At 42.1% G+C, this 17,204-nt stretch overlaps 1 protein-coding gene across 5 annotated transcripts in view; it reads right to left on the bottom strand.

The window, feature by feature from the left end:
• OSBPL6 (oxysterol binding protein like 6) overlaps positions 1 to 17,204 on the bottom strand; it is a 102,553-nt gene that overhangs the window by 67,323 nt on the left and 18,026 nt on the right. For 3 of the 5 annotated variants that reach the window (XM_044427099.1, XM_044427100.1, XM_044427102.1), the window contains exon 1: positions 7,216 to 7,338. The exons of 1 other annotated variant lie outside the window; for it this stretch is intronic. The gene's annotated coding sequence lies outside the window, so the exon portion shown is untranslated. Of the gene's footprint in view, positions 1 to 7,215; positions 7,339 to 17,204 lie in introns of those variants that run through there. One more of the 5 variants, XM_044427097.1, reaches the window with a different exon arrangement.

Genomic DNA, 17,204 nt, shown 5'->3' with positions numbered 1-17,204 from the left:
AAAAAGGTAAAATGTGATATTTATGGTGGCAGCAACCCTATGGCTCCTAGACAACATCTGGGGAGGCCACAGGATAGTTTAGATTCCCAGTGCCAATGTCACAGACAGAGCTCCAGAATTGAAGCTGGGGATCAAAGCTCTGACATGCACATGCTCCACAGCCAGTGTGGAGAACTACACAGTCTGTTCTCTGTGATTGAGAAAGTACCTTCAAACAAAGAAAAAGTAGTGGGGATGGGCAGGCTAGGGGAGAAGATGTGGAGGCCGGCATATGAGCTATCCTGATACCTCTGCAGCTTCCTTCCCTCCCACTCCAAAACCCTCCAGTAGAACAAAGACAAGCCATCTTATAATGAACCTGTCCCCAAATGCTTCCTCACTAGCCCATTTTTTAAATAGTTAATTTGTTTGTGTTTGTTTTTCCAAGAGCCAGCTCAGAAAGGAAAGGAACTAGGCCAGGTCTGCTGTATGGGTCAAGGAGGGCTCTGACACTGCCCTGGTCCCAGTCAGAAAAATCCTGCCCCACACCTGCAGGTTAGCTTCCAGCGGCGCCAAGGCCAATGTTCTCGCTGTGATTTGCGGGAGGAACCATGCAGGGAGCCCAATTCCATTCAGAAATCTCCTCTCCCTCTCCTTCTGATGCCAATCCAGCTCTCTTTCCCTCTCTCTCTGTCTAACTGAAGACAGAAATATCAGGTATTCTTTGGGCCCTTAAATGCTGCTGTTGAAAGTTGTTCAGCCATGACAAATCTAATAAAGAATCTAAGATGATCAAAACAAAGCAATCATTTAATTTAGGATATATTTACTATTGTATCCTAAGGGAGAGGAAGAAAATATTTTGATAACATGTTGCTAAGATTACCATGAGTACAGAGTAACCAAAATGCTCTTTTTAGCACATAGTCATAGAGACTAAGAAATAATAAACTGAACAAAAATAGTCTTTCCCAAACAGTTTTGTGCAAATGACTTTCAGCAGAGCAATCTACTCAAAATGTGATAAAACAGAAAGGAACTCAGGAAATGAACACAGGACAGCTGCAAGAAAAATCAAAACAAGGTCTGAGGCAGAAAGTGGGGGGAGCAGTAGCTTTGTCATCTTCAGATTGAGAGTAGAAATTCTAGCAGCCCTTCTAGCAGAAACTCTAGTTCAAAAGGCTCATGCATGCTCTGTGTTTAGAGAGAGAGACAGAGAGACAGAGAGAATTTATTCAATGTCCTGCCTTACTGCCTCTTGCAAGAAATTTAAGGCAGCTTCCTCCTCTGATCCATTTTATCTGCAGAAAAACCTTGTGATGTAGGTTAGGCTGAGAGTCCGTGGCTGGCTCAGAGTCATCCAAAGAACTTCACGGCCAAGTGGGGACTAGAACTCAGATCGCCTGACTCTGAATCCACTGCTCTAACCATTACATCACCCTGGATTAATCCGAGTTTTAATCTGCAGGGTCCTGGGTGTAGCAGTGGACTACATGTATGTTGCTGTGAATGAGACTGTGTCTATGTGGCTCTGCAGTAATCAAGTTTCAAGGAAGCAAGGAAATAACAAGCCGTGCAGCCACAAAAGATGTCTCCCCGGCACAAGCAGGTGATCTTCTAAGCTCTTCCAATCAACTGTGTACTAGGAGATTCAACCTGGCACAGTTTTTCTGAGGGTAGCCTTCTTGAGCCTCATAGGGTTTTGACCTCACCAACAACTGTTTGTATACAGAAAAATCCAATCCCGCAAGAATTCAATGCACAAAAGCCTTCTTCTGGACATGGACCACTCTTGCAAGGTTGAATCACTTAAGGTTATTCCTCCATCCCTCATCTCAAGTATACTTCAAGTTTAGCAAGCTTAGTTTAATCATAATTTTGATTGAGCCACAATAAGGTGGCTCCACACCTACAGTGAAGGTTTCAGAAAGTAGTATGGTATGCAGTTCTCTCTCTCTCTCTCTCTCTCTCTCTCTCTCTCTCTCTCTCTCTCTCTGTGTGTGTGTGTGGGGGGGGGGATTTTCTAAGCAATCTAATGGGTGGTTTAGCTGTGTGATCTCACAAGGTTTCACCTTGTTCTCCAAATTTTTAGTATCCATATGAAACCACTGAGTGAGGTCGTCTGAGTATCTGGAGTGAGTCTGCCTGCCTGCTGTTATTCAATCTCTATGCCGCCCCACTAGCCATAGGCTTTCTGGGTGGCTTACATCATGAGACTGTAGAGATGTTGAACCAGCTCAATAATGAGTGGACGGACGAATGAACTCAAGCTGCATCCTGACAAGATGGAGGTTTTGTGCATAGATGGCAGTAATATCTGGGAAGTGGGTGTTCAACCAGTTCTGGATGGGACTACACTCACTCTGAAGGAGCAAGAACACAGCATGGGAGTGTGCTTTGATCCAGGAGTGACACTAAAGACCTAAGTGTGTCCTCTGTGGCTAATAGCACCTTTTGCCAGCTTTAGCTAGCCCATAAATTGTGGCTTTTCCTGGATGGGAATAATCTGACCACAGTGATTAATGCCATTCTCTGGCAACTTCTAGATTCAATTACTGTGTTGCATTTTATGTGCAACTACTTTATTTTTTTATTATGTGCAACTATTGTATTGCAACATGTGCAACTATGTGCAAAACTATTCAGGAGCTTCAACTGGCACAGGATTCAGCTGCTAGAATTCTGGATGTCTTGTTAAGAGAAATGCACAGTGCGCTTATAAAGAGAGGACTACTGGGACTGGGCCTTCTTCTTCCAAAGTATGGCAATGCAAGGCAAAAATTTCAGACTCTGAATCTGACCTAGAGAAAGAGGCAGGGTCAGAAGGTGAAGCAGAAGTTGCAAGATAAACCAAACCACTGGTCTGGGGAGATACCCTGAAGAAGGGGGTGGTCAGAGGAGGAAGGTGGTGCACCTATCAGCCCAGTGGCTTGTCAGCAAGTCAGACCAGCAGACCAGTTAAGTCACGTTTGGTGATCCTGCTATTCAGCCCACAAGCAGCACAAACCTTCCTGGGGGTGAAAACAGCTTTGCTTGGAGAGGAATTCAGCTGGGAGGGGAAGGGGCACCACCAAGTTGAGAAATTATTAACTTACAAATACTTTTATATTACTCACTCCGTATTGCAAAGCCCAACCCTACTAGCCATCCTAACGCAATAACAGACTGTATCTAGAAACTTTTTGCCATGATTCCCTGGAAAGGGAAAGAGCAAGGAATGTGGATCTTCTCTAAAATTGAGTTCTAATTCTGGAATGCTGTACAAAAGAAAATATGACTGGTCCCAACTCTATCTTCTTCTCAGCACTAGGTCAAGACATTCCTGCATGCCCAGGTATGTTAAATTAATTGTATTATTCCCTGGGATAGCAATGCCTCTCAATAGCATCTGTCTAGGTACAGATTTAGACTGAATCAAGAAGGGAACACCCCCCATCTCTTTCCCATAACAATCCCTTAATATACTAGAGTGGGGAAACATCCAGAGTCTGAAGATTCTTGACTTAAACACACAGACTTAAGCATTCCAAGTCTAAGTTATTTCATTTAGCTAAGGCTGCAGCCCTTTACAAATATCTTTTCCAAAAACTGCACTTCTGAGCTTTAGATATATATATATATATATATACACACACACACACACACACACACACACACACACACACACTAGGAAAGAAAGGGTATTATCCTCCAGTGCTCGTCAGTCAAAAGAATGTTCTAGCACACAAAATGTCAAGAGGCCTTAGGAAATAACAGTTACCACATTATTAGGTTGACAGTTCTTTAAGTATATATAGTAAGCTCACAGTGCTATGCAAACAACTCTGAAAACTCTTAAGTAAACACCTCAGCACACTGTTCACAATTCTCTCCCTCTTCTCATAAGCAAGAGCAGAACAACCCTACAGATGTCTAACATTCATCAGAGAGGTTTGCTTCTCACTCTCATGACTGTAATGAAACTAAATTGCTAAAATTTGCCACAAAAAGCTTGCAGGAAGTTAGGCCAGTTTATTTTATTTATTTATTATTTATTAAAACATTTTTATGCCGCCCCATTCGCCGAAGCCTCGGGGCAGCTCACATCAATAAATTAAAATAATTATAATATAAATTAAAATATAAATATAAAATTAAAATACAACAGTACAGTATAAAATAAGCCGCCCTGGCCAGATAAAACCAATAATGTTAACAGTTAAAATGCCGCTTGAATAAAAAGGTCTTCGCCTGGCACCGAAAAACAAATAAACTTACAAACTTTATGTGTAAGTTTAAGTAATATGTTTATTGCTCAATCAGAAGATCACTACAAAAATAATTTAAAATAAAATACAACACTCTAAGATACATATTTTATACATAATTAATTATATATATAAAAATTAAAATATGTTGGGTAGGCAGAATACTATGGCATGTGATAAAATAATAAGATGCACTGGTATAATGAATGTAAAGATCTTTGTAATGCTCAGCTGCAGCAGGGTAATTGCCCTAAAGAGGTTAACCTCACTGAGAATTAGCTGCCCAGTCATGCTGCTTGTGGCTAGTGCCATTAGTAGAAGCTTTCAAGAACTGGAACTGTCAGAGGAATTACTAGCTGGAAGTCAGTAATAAAGGATAAGCCTGAGTTCCTACCTGGAGATGAATATTGAGAGGAAAGGGATAAAGAAATGGTCTTTCTGGAGGAAGAAGAGAACCAATGGTTCACACATGGATCCATGTATGGTTACATCTTGATTATTCGGCACAAACTAACTCCATTGGTTCTTTGCACAGAAGCATTAACTAACATAGAAAAATATCACCCCTATGTACCTATGCACTGAAAAGGTACATAATTGGGCAGCATTAGCTATAGTCAAAAATATTTCTATCCCTACAGTTTGGTTGGTTTGCTGTAGGGAATTCATGAATAAAACTGAGTTTGAATGAATAGGTTTAGGTTTTGTTTTTACTGTGCTTTATAACAACCGCAATTTTAAATAACGACTGGGCTTGCACAGTAGAAGATGGCAATGGGAGTAATGGAAGATGGTTTAGAGCACTGTCTGAACTCCCTGGCTTCAAGTGGGAGTAGTTTATAAGCCATCATGGGTTTGGAGGGGGGAAGCAGCTGGATTCCACTGCATGTCACCAACTCAAGCCTAGAGCAGGATCTGGGTACATCAGCTGGGCCTCCTCTGCTCCTCTGCCTGCAGCTGTGATTGCAGAGAAATAATGTCTGTGGACTGTGACAGGGGCATGTACGGCTGGGTCTCCTCAGCAGGCGGTCCGGCTGAAAGCACGGCTCTTTCTTGCTGCAGCGGCCATGGGTGCTGCGACAACCAAGGGAGGGGTGAGTCAGAGGGGTCACTTCACTGTGGAGCTGCAGAGCCAAGTGGCTTTGAGACCAAGCAGGAAGAGACGGTGCCTCGTGCTGGGCTTGGAAGCCCAGTGCTAGGTGGCGTGAGTGCCCCCTCCAGTCTGGATTCCCTGCCTGGTGTTCCTGCTGATGCTGGTGGAAGCATCCAGAGTGCCCCCTTTGGCAGCTGTCATCCCTCAGTGCTCCAGGGCAGCGTCTCCTTGGATACTGGATGGAGGACAGATGGAAAGAGGGACGAGGGGTGCCAGAGGACCCCCACTGTTCCCAGTCATTAGTTGGGAACAGGTGAGTACCCCAGGCAACTTTAAGTCCAGCATAGAAATTTTTAAATAAATAAATAAAATAAAAATAACTGTATGGCCACTCTGGGATCAGCCCATCCCAGCCAATGGAAGATCACCTGTAGGGTGTTTCCTCTAAGCAGCAATGGTAATGCAGATTTTTTTAAAAAAATTATCTGCTGCCATTTTTTCTTTTGAAAGACATTGGCATCCTCTATAATTTAGCTTTCAAAACAAACATGAGGCTTTGCATATGGACCATGTTCCATTTCAACGGCAAGACACATTTCTCCAACAGTTCTCTGCAAAATGTAAGCTTTTACGCAGCATGCCAACAGCTCCCTACTCTCTTCCAAAGTTCAACCAAAGACACCCCTATTGGACCTACACAAGCATTCACAGAGGGGGAAAATGTTACACTATTTTAGCACTAACTGAAGGTGTTAAGAAAATACCATACTAGCGCAAGGAAATACTGGCATGGAGCAGCATTCATGCAGCAGTTTGCATTACTATAACATTCAAAAAAGGCAATAGCAGTGCTAATTAAATTGGTTTATTCACTAAGACAAATTGATGCTCACACTGGCCTTGCTTCTATTCTTTCAAAAAGAACCAGGCGACTTCTCCGTGCTTAATTAATTGCAACTGCCCTTGAAGATAATGAAGAGACATTATGACAAAATTACTATCAAGTCAGATAGCTGAAGATGCAAAGATTAGTGACATCATACGCTCTGTAAAAACATATGTAAACTAAGCAGAATGTTTTAAAACACACAAATGCACACATGCATGCACAGAATAAGCAATTAAGCCTTTTGTTTCCTTACTCTTTTTCCAGTTAAATGAACAGATCAATATAAGTCTTGCAAGCATACCAAATCCCTCTGAATTTGTGTCTTCCACTTAAATCTCACCAATTAACTTTCTATACTGCCCAATAGCCAAAGCTCTTTGTGGGTATGAAAACAGAGCTAAACCCATACACTATAAAACATCAACATACCATAAAAACTTAAAATAATAATACAAATAGCTGCAACATAAAAACAAAATAAAATCAATAATGTTACTTTCCTTTACATAATGAATGATAAAAACAACTTGCTTTGTAATAATTCAGACTTACTGAATTATAAGGTTAACAAAAATAGTACTATCAGTGAATTACAGTATTTTCTGCATGGACAGCAGAATCAATGTATCAGAATATAATGTATTATACACAGAATATGCTTGCATTTAGCTTGGGAGATTCTGTGCAAAAGCTGCTTCTGTGTATGAAACCCTTTGCTGGATTGGAAGCTACACACTTAAGCAGTGCATGAAAGTGCCTCTGCATAACAAGTGTGCATATAGACCTGACATATCTGACCCAGCTGTCATTTACGGGAAGCCATTTGGAAGGAGCAACCATATACCACTGAAACATACATCACTCTCTCAAGCTGGCTGCACGCACAATATTGTATACAAGCATATCTGTAAAAAAATTACATTCCTCTGTTTAAGATTACTTATTTCTTAATACTGTTTGATCTTTCCAGCAAGTAAAATGTAATATTCAAAATAAGTTAACTGTACCTGCCATGATACACCTCAGTTTTCATGAAGAATCATCAAGACCTATAGAGCAGAAAGCAGGAATGACAAGTGAACCATACTTAAAGAAAATTAGTTTAATGTAGCATTTCACATACACACAATTCTAGTTAGGCTTATGTGGAGAGTAAATCCTTAGTCATTAACCTCTTTTGAAAGGAAGTTGGGCAAGAACTAAAGCGGCGGGGTGGGGAGAGGGCTGGGTATCAGACCAGTGCATTCAGAAGCCTACCTCCATGCATGACCTCCTGTACAGCCAGTGCTTATCTGGTCCCTCCATAAACCAGTCATAGGCCAACTGTGGCTCAAAGACACCTTCTAGCTTCTGGTTCCAGCCTGACTGCAATCAGCTGAGCCAAACAACTGGGACCCACCAGGCTTTACCAGCCCTTACACCCATGCCAGCTCCTCACTGAGTGGCCACAGGGACCCTTTTGCACTGTGTCATCCCCACTGCCTCCAGCTGCCTGCAGGATTAGACCCTGAGGACATCCACCCTGGATGAAGTCATTTGCTTCTGGCCACTTGGGTCCTCACTTTCCTGCTCTGATACCTGACTCCCCAGCTATGGCTTCCTTAGAGCTGTGCTCAGGACTGACAACTGAGTGCCGAAAATAATTCTGCCTATAGTATTTCAGGGTGCTACTGCCACTTCCAAAACGCAAGCTTCTCCTTGCACTGCTGCAGCTATAACAGAATTTAGGAGCAGACAGCCTATTTCCCATAATTAACAGTGTCTCTTAGTGCACTGGTACTTATTCTGTTGTCAGAATGACCTCTGGAAAGCAATTCAGAACACCGCATTATGAACGGCACGTGGTATATCCTACCCTAATCAGTGGGGAGAGCTATTTCCAGTATTCAGTTCTGTACAAACACCCAAATGGCCCCGTTCTATATGCTGTACCACAAGTCCAACATGATCCCAAGGTATCATTTTAGGTGCCATGACTTGTATTAATGTGTCAGCAGTTTTTCTACTAACAGGGACTAAATCTGTGGGTCAAGTGATACTTGCATCATTACCAGGAACAAAAATCTGCAGCTGTAATTTATTAATGAACCACTTTGTGACAGAGCTAACAAGATTTCAGAATTGCACTATGTTATTTTTGTTAATGAGGTAAGCAGATATGACTCAGAACAGAGAAGAATCTGAGTAAGATGCTGGTACATTTCCCTCCTTTTTACTATATCTGCAAGGAGACAATGACTCACCAATGCACTTGCTATGCATGCAGAATAATGGCTAAGTGCCCCAAAACATGATTAAGAAAATCCTGGCTCATGAAACCCATTTTCCATTACAGTAATAGAACCAGCAAGAGAACAAAAAAATTGTAGCCTAATAACAACTATTAGAAAACAGAGCAGAAAGAAGCAGTATGCAGCTACACTGGATAAGTTAAAGCAGCAGAAAATACAAAATAAATATGTCTCTATAATTATAGAATGGACACTCCAGACCCAAGGAGTGGCGCACAGAAAGGAGGAGAGAGGGCAGCAGATTCCTCCTGGGGGTGCATTCAGACAAGGGAGCATGACATCTCACAGCTGTGGTGGAACATCTTTCAAACAATGCAGTAACTCTCCTTCTCTGAATCCCTTTGCCTGCAGAGTCACATTTGTATACCAGAAGAGGAGAGAGGAAGTAGTGATGGCTCACGGTACCCATTTCCCTTCCACTGCTCATCCGGTTTTAGCAAAAGAGAGACCTGTGCCCTCCCATGGGAAGGACTAGTAGCAAGGACTCTGTAGGAAGAAAAAGAGGTATTTTGCACACCCTCCTGGCATTTTCAGGATACTTTACACACTGGGCTTCATAAATGTACAAGCTGAGTAAATTAATATCTATTTTAAGTCAGTCACAATGCGCATAATGCTATTATTGCTTGGGTTATTATCATTTATGATTGTAATAGGGCATGCATCTTCTGCATAAAATTTAAGTCCATTTTAGGATCTAAGAGCCATGGTATCACCACAGTAATCAGGGGAACAAATTCCAAAGACAACAGCTGATACTCAAGCCCCATGCATGCATCGGTGTTTCTTGCTCATCACACACTGCTCCGAAAAGTTCTCCGACTCTCTTGAGAATAGATTTTTGAGGGATGCAAGCACCAGGCCTATGGAGCTGGGGACGGCATCAGAAACCCTAGCCAGGCATTGACCAAATGGCCTCCATTCACACAAACAAGTGTTTGAATTGAAGCCTGCAAATATACATTTTAGTAGCTGTTTCGAACAATTTCTAGAGTTGAATTTATTTCCCCCATATTATTTGTTATTAAATATTTTCTTTTTAGTAGCAAGCTCTGCACACACACTAACTTGGAGTTAAAACTTAGTGATTCCACTTGTGCTTACTTCCATTATACACTTTCCCTTCCCCCACCAACACTTTATTTGCTATGTTTGCTCCTTTTATTCAGCAGACTTTCAGCAGTTCAAAATCACAGCTGGAAAAGTTATAGTCTGCTAAAAATTCATTGATTCTCCAAACTGTTTGCCATTTTAGCTGCAATGCTCCAATTGGCATTTTGGCTGTCCCTTTGGGATTGGCCAAGGATGTTACGTTGCTCTAGCAACCATTCCTAATTATCCTGGGATGCTGGGCAAACAAGATTTCCTCCCCAGGCTCTGTGAAGGTCACCCCTGCACTGTGACGCTTGAGCACAGGTTCTCATTGCAGCAAGCCAGGCGGCTCAGTGCACAGAGCTCTACTGGCATTTTCCTCATGGCACAGAACCCTTCTGAGCTGCACTTAGGACAACTTCCAGAGTACCTTCTTATAAGATTTGATCACTGATGACTATAACTGGTGATTCAGTTTCAAATCTTGTTAAATCCCCCTCCTTTGCAGATCATCAGTCGATCACTGGATACACTGGTTCGCATCACGTCAGAAAAGCACTACTGTGTCAGCTAGGAGGATGTCATTTTGGTTTCTTTCTGGCCAGAATTTGTATCATGAACAGGACTGATGTTTGTGGACAAAGCCTGTACATTCATGAGCTTGTGATGCGAGTGTGAAAAACGCATCCTGTAGAAAAATGCACAAATTAAAATGTACGTTCTTCTCTGAAACATCCAAGGCTACACATCTGGGTGCACACTTAAAAGAATGTGTGTCCAAATGTGCAGTTTTACCAATCCAAAAGCTCACATCAAGGCAGACCAAGCTTCCAGGTGTAAGTCAGAGAACCTTGATGAGTCTGAGCTTTGTGGATTTTCCCATCCCTTCAGTTAACTATCCAAGAAGATTTCAAAAAGAGTTTGGAAAGACAAAAGGGAGAATTATAATTCTGCAGCCAGTGAGCCCAAGAAAAATTTCTAACAGAACATAGCCTAATATTATTCCTTTCTATGAAGACAGATTTCATACTTCAATAGTTCTGCTGAGATGGCATTTTTATGTTCTAACTAGCAAGATTTCTTTTGATACAGTCTCCATATACGCAGAGGATCTTCCTACTTGCTGGATGCATCATTTGACATTAGCCCCCAAAGTAATATACAGAGGCAGTCTGATCCTTTTTGCCTCAATGGTGCAAGCAGGCATGATTTGTATAGCGCAAGCAGGCTCTGGAATTGCTCCTAAGGGGGCTTCTCTGCTTCTGCTCTCACTAGCAACAGCTGTGATGGGGTCAAGAGGAAAGCAAATACCCTAACCCTAATGACCCCAATGACCGAATAAAATAAAGAGAAGGGGGAACAATATAAAAAAGAACTATGCAGAAGAGATGAAGGAATGACAAATGCCTTCAAGGATGAACCTCATGAGGAAGAACCTGCAACACTAAAGAGTGAAGTGAAAGTTGCTCTATAGGCAGTTGAAAGGAATGAAACACCCAAAGTAGACAGGCTACCAATAGAACTATTCCAATCAGCAGAGACTGAACTAGTCCAAATTCTAAGAAGAATATGACAACGAATACGGAAAGTGAGACACAGGTCCAGTTTGGAAACATTCAATATACATTCCAATTCCTAAGAAAGGAGATGCACAAGAGTGCAGCAACCATAGGACCATTGCACTAATTTTTCGTGCAATCAAAGTGATCCTCAAAGTGTTACAATAAAGAATATAAAGCTATATGGAGTGAGAAATGCCCAATGTTTGGGCTGGACTCCAAAAATCCCCCAGAGGTTTCTAGAATCATACAGTTGGAGGAGGGCTAGCAAGCCATCAGTTCCAACTGCCTGCTCGATGCAAGACTCAGTCACCCATCCAGATTTCTATCACAAGTCTTGACTGGCTACTGGAAAGCAACAAAGAAATACAAAAGATGAGTCTATGTTTTACAGACTACAGAAAAGCCTTTGATTCTGTAGATTGTCAGAAGTTCTAGATGGTCCTGAAAGAAATGGGTGTGCCTCAGCACTTGACTGTCCTGATACATATCCTATATTGTGAACAAGAAGCTATGGTTAGGGCAGAATATGGAAAAACAAAATGGTTTCCTACAGGCAAAGGGATCAGACAAAGGTGTATTTGATCTCCCTATCTGCTCTATATGTATTATAATAAGGAAAGATGGATTAGGCTCAGAGGAAGGAGTGAAATAATTTTATTAATTTATTTAAACAATTTGCATGCCGCCCAATTGTGGCATTTAAGATATGCTGATGATACTGTTATCCCTAACAGAAAGCAGCAATAACTTCAAACAACTCCTGATGCAAGTGAAAGAAGTGCAAAAGTGCAACGCTTAATGCTAAGAAAACAAAAATCATGACTACAAAAGAATTACACAATTTTGAAGACAACAATAAGGAAATGAAAAAAAAAATTTTTTTATCTATTAGGATATTTCTAAACCGTCCAATACAAAACGTCTCTGAATGGCTTACAGAAATTGTGAAAGATTTTGCATACCTTGGGTCACTAATTCAAAGGGAGACCACAGACAATAAATTCGAAGAGTAATGAGACTTGGAAGGGCAGCAGTGAAAGAAATGGAAAAGATCAACAAGTGTAAGGACATTTCACTCAAGACTTAGGCCAAGATCATCCACATTATTGTATTCCCAATCACTATGTATGAGTGTGAAAGCTGGAGAGTGAAGAAAGCTGACAGGAAAAAAATTGTTGCGTTCAAATCATATGCATGAAGGAGAGCTTTGCAAATACCATAGAGCAACAGAAAAATGAACCATGGATCCTAGATCAGGTCAAGCCAAGTTTCCCTGGAAGGAAAAATGCCAAAACTGAAGCTGTCGTACTTTGAGCATATCCTAAGAAGGCAAGACTCACTTGAGAAGGCAATTGTGCTAGGGAAGGCTGAAGGCAGGAGGAGGAGGGGGGAGGGGGGCAGCACCAGCAGCAGCAGAAGCAACTCCTGCCACCCAAATATGAGGTGGAGATGAATTGATTCCGTACAGGAAACAGCTGCATTGATGTTATAAGAGTTGAGTAGGGCTGTCAAGAACACTTTGGGGGACATTCATCTATAGGATTACTATACATTGGAGATGAGTTGATGGCACATAACAATGACTGCTTTTATAACCAAGGCGGAGTCTGGATCTCTGTCCTGATGGCAAGGGCACTTGTATCTAGCCCTGCAAACTGCTATGCGCCAAAAGGATCAGACTGCCAAATCAACTCCCATGAGATTTCTGGCATGCCTTTCGCTGCCCAAGGCAAAGGTCAGGAAGGCATCCCCTCCCTGTTCCACACCCAGAGGCATGACAGTTGCCTCTTCCAATGGGGGCAATGGCCGGGGGCTTCTGAAGATGCTGCCACTGCTGTCTCCCAGCTTTTGCTGCCTGAGACGTCCCCCACTCTGCTTAAAGTAGGGCTGGCCCTAGGTTTCGCTATATAGTTGGAGCCAAGCCTTTGCCTTTGTATGGCCTGCAAGAATTACAAGCAAACCTCTGATTCCCTATGAAAGCTCCTAGCAAGAATGCCAAAGAAAAGAAAAAGGCTTTCACCGTGCCTGCTGATTGCTTTCAAAGAGAAAAAGGTATGACAAAGGGACATCAAGGTTACATTTGTGAATCCATTCATCAGGAGAGATCAGGGCTTCACCAGCTGTAGCCATTGTGCGCTGAACAATCTTCACAGATGCCAGAGAACATCAAGACTGAGCAGATGCTTTCTCCTCAGTCCGAAGAGAAATGACAGAATTCTGTATTCACGTCAAACTTTTCTTTGTATAAGCAAAACTCATAAACGAAGAGGGTGAAAAGGAAATACCCCCAGATTGGATAGTCCTACAATACTGTATCATAATTACACCCTGCTTTTCTTTCGAGGAGGCCAAGACATTGAATGTGGAGATTATCATCTTTTATCTGCACAACTCTTTGAGTTGGACTGTGGTGCTCTCATGGCAGGATTTGGGGGCAGAAGTTCAGGCATGCACACAGTGGAGGAGCAAGAGGGTCCCCAAGTGGAAAATGACTGGCTTGACACATTTGGAAGTAAATGAATAATACATAGTGCCCTCAGAAGAGTCAAGGCGGCAATTAAGTCTGGAGACTAAAACCAGCTAGCTGCACCACTGCATATAAGTACCATATCTGGAGTGCACAATCTGTTGTTGTAGGCTGCTTGCCATGTCTGCTGGGCCTCACTATTTCCTAGTATATGGGCAATGTATACATTGCTGTGTAGCCCAACCCCAGAGAAGGAAGGCTGAAGGCACCCAAACAGCACAGCAGCACCCCTGCTGTAGAGCCCCTTTCCCAGGGTGGTTAAGCTCGGCTCCTTCCAGAGAACTGGGGTGGTTTGAGTGCTGAACTGGGCCTTGGGAGATCCCCACTCCGCCATGGAGTTCACTGGGTGACTTTGGGCCAGGAGATCCATCTCAGCCAAACCTATCTCACAGGGTTGTTGTTCCAAAGATAACAAGATATGAAGAGTTGGAGAACCTTGTAAGTTGCTTTGGCTTCCTTGCAAGAGAAAGGAACACAGGATATAAATACAATGTAGTAGTGTAGCGTGAACCGGCAAGTAGCACTGGGAGACAAGGAAGGGTTATTTGACATAAGGGGTAAAATGCTGGAAAGCCCAGGTGCCAGTCTTGCACCCACAATCAAGGGAAGCTCGGCTCAGCTCCTGTTATGTATAGGGAAGAGACATAGTAAAGTACACCCCAAGGACACAAGAGACAGCTACCATGAGGGGCAGATGGTCTACACCTGGAGTCCATCACAGCAACTCATGGGTCAGCTGACTTGGTTGGGGGGGGGCAACAAAGCCCAGGGCCTGGAAAGGTTTGGGGTCCCTCTTTGAGGAGAGGTTCCGCTGTTGTTGTCATACCCTATGCTGAAGAACGCTGTGTTCGCCTGCGCTGCCTGTGCCTGATACCAGCAGAGCACTTGAGTGTAGAGCTTAGGTCAGGCTGAGCTTTGTTATTGCATGTCTGAGTTGGAGGTTCTTGGTTGGCTGTAATTTCGTTGTTGCCGCTCCCCAAATCCTCTTCACTTTCACCCCTCCCCTCTATTTTGTCCTTTTAATAAGGGTATATTTTCCACAAAGTTTGGGTTTGCTGTGTGCTGAAGCCAGTGTCTGGTCCAGGGCTCTGGGACCAGGGAGATTCTGGACAGGACTTTTAACCAAGTTGGCCATGGGAGTGGGAAATCCTGGTTGGCTTTCTGTTATTAGTAGAAGTAGCAGAAGTAATACGCATTTAGCTGGTGGGGAAAATTACACTGATCCACCAAGCCTTTAAGCTGTTTATGAGATTCCTCTGCCACAATATAGTTTATAAAGTTGTAGTTTTGTTGGAAATTGCTACATTTTTGTGCTCATTTTTATTGAAAATTCCTTGAGGAACAATTTGGAAATACTTCAAATAAAATGAAGAAAATAGAGCTGAGCATTTGTACTGTTATGTGACAAGCGAGATGTGTTACAGTTCTGCAACATGTATGGCATATGAGAATGAACAGTGTTTAGTTCTTTAAGGGTTATACCAATGCTTAGGCACCAAAACTATATTAGGTACCCACAGTCACAAGAAGGGGAAAGAAATTTATGAAGCCCTTTCTAGGTTCCTATATATTACCACATGGAAAATACAGTTTCTCTTTCACTCACGTTGCTTTTTCTGGAAGGACTTTAAATACCAGATGAATTTTCACTCTCCTCCAGAATTGCTTGTTGTCAGAATCCAATAAAGTAACATGTACCACCTCTTTCCAATTCCCCAAATATATTATTTCTCTTTTTTCTTTTATATCTTTTATATACTTCACTTTTTATACAACTCTGAACGCTACAGGAAATTCTTTAGTAGGGATGTCGCCAAGAGATAAGCGCCTGGACTGCACTATTCAACAGCCTAGTTTGCACACAACTATATGCTGGGGTTTGGGGGAAATCTTACCATATTGTTTATGAGCCACATGCTAGCACACTGTGCAATTGCTCGATTGAGCCAAGTGTTAAATAGGAATGACTAACAAACCATGGAGACACTGTTTGTGGCTTGTTTAGCATTACAAGCCAACCTGAAACCCTTCTGCCCTTATGTCTCTAACTTGTTGGAGGGAGACAAACCAGAGTTAATGTTAACACAAGTATGGTAAATAAACCACAGCTGAAAGGTCCATGGTTGATTAAGCACCAAGTGATCAGGAAGATTTTACAAGCACATTACATCTGAACTAGGCCACTGTGGACTATAAAATATTGTACCTCTGTTATTCCTGCTAAATGGGTGGGTTAATCCTTGTAGACATTGGCTTATTTCAGTTTGGCTTTAACCATGGCTTGGCATTAAGTAATAAAGTTCAGGCTTGCACACTCCACCTTCTCCCATTCAGAGCAACTTGCTGGTTTTCCAAACAAGGAACCTGTGGTTTGCATTTGACATACAAACCAACATGGGCAACTGGAATTCTGATTTTCAGAGAAAACACAAACCAGTTTGCTGCTTCAGGTGTAACACAGAGTCATTATCTCAGAGCATGAGGTAAGAATACCCTCCACAATCATGTTAACTAAATTTGCTTATTTTCACTTTTGCATTACGGTGATTCATGTATCTCCAAGCTTTCTTTGTTCAAAGGTCTGTCATCTAAGCTGCACAAGAAACTGCAAACAGTATGAATCCCACCCTTGGGACAGCATTTGTCAAGGAACATGAATAATTGTTTCAGGGAGAAATCCTATCCAATTCACAAGAGCAGCAACATTCCCTTAGTGCTAGTATTATGATCGCATATCCACTTAATTGCAATTGTAAAATTAATGTTTTAAGACTCTGGACTAGAGGCAGGCACAACAGCCATTAAAGAAGGAGCAGAGGAGTGGAAAGAGGATACTTTGTTTGGAACTGCAGAGGTAGAGAAAGCTCCCAAGTGGTCAAACCTTAGATACTCAAATACTTGTGATAGTTTTGCCTTCAAAACCGACTTCACATAGCATGATACATCAGGATTCATTAGTATGTATTTATGATATTAGGAACTCCCATGCTACATGATCATTCATAACTCAAATGATCTTCACCACCACCTGCTTGTGGCCGCACTGGAGGTGCTAATGTGGTGGACCTCACTAGAGGAATTATAATTAAAATTGATCTTAAGATCAAGGCCCTGATATTCACTTCAGACAGTATAACCATCTTCTCCAGCTACTAAAAATGCAGCATTATATAGATGTAAAGCATATTGACAGGGTTCAGAAAACACAATAACCCACACTCAAGGGTTGCGTATGGGCCAAGTGTGGGTTGTTGTTGAAATGCGAGTTGCTGCTGAATGTGCATCGTTGTTGAAATTTGAGTTGTCATGTTGTCTGAATCCAGCTGCACTAATAAACCTAACGTGTTCGCCATAAATAATCTATGAAAGGAATCCATGGTTTCTTGTTGAATCGTGAAGGGTGGGTTGTTTCTGGTTACCAAACCATGGTTTATTAGCATGAATGAGCTCAGATAATACAAGAACCCACATTGCAACAACAATCCATGGTTCAAAACCAAGCTATCCTCAATCCATGCTCAACC

Source organism: Varanus komodoensis, unplaced genomic scaffold, assembly GCF_004798865.1.
Source record: "Varanus komodoensis strain SLA01 unplaced genomic scaffold, ASM479886v1 scaffold18_1, whole genome shotgun sequence".
Classification (NCBI taxonomy): Eukaryota; Metazoa; Chordata; class Lepidosauria; order Squamata; family Varanidae; genus Varanus; species Varanus komodoensis.
The sequence above is the reverse complement of the archived record's forward strand: the minus strand, read 5'-3'. Positions and strand labels throughout refer to the sequence as shown.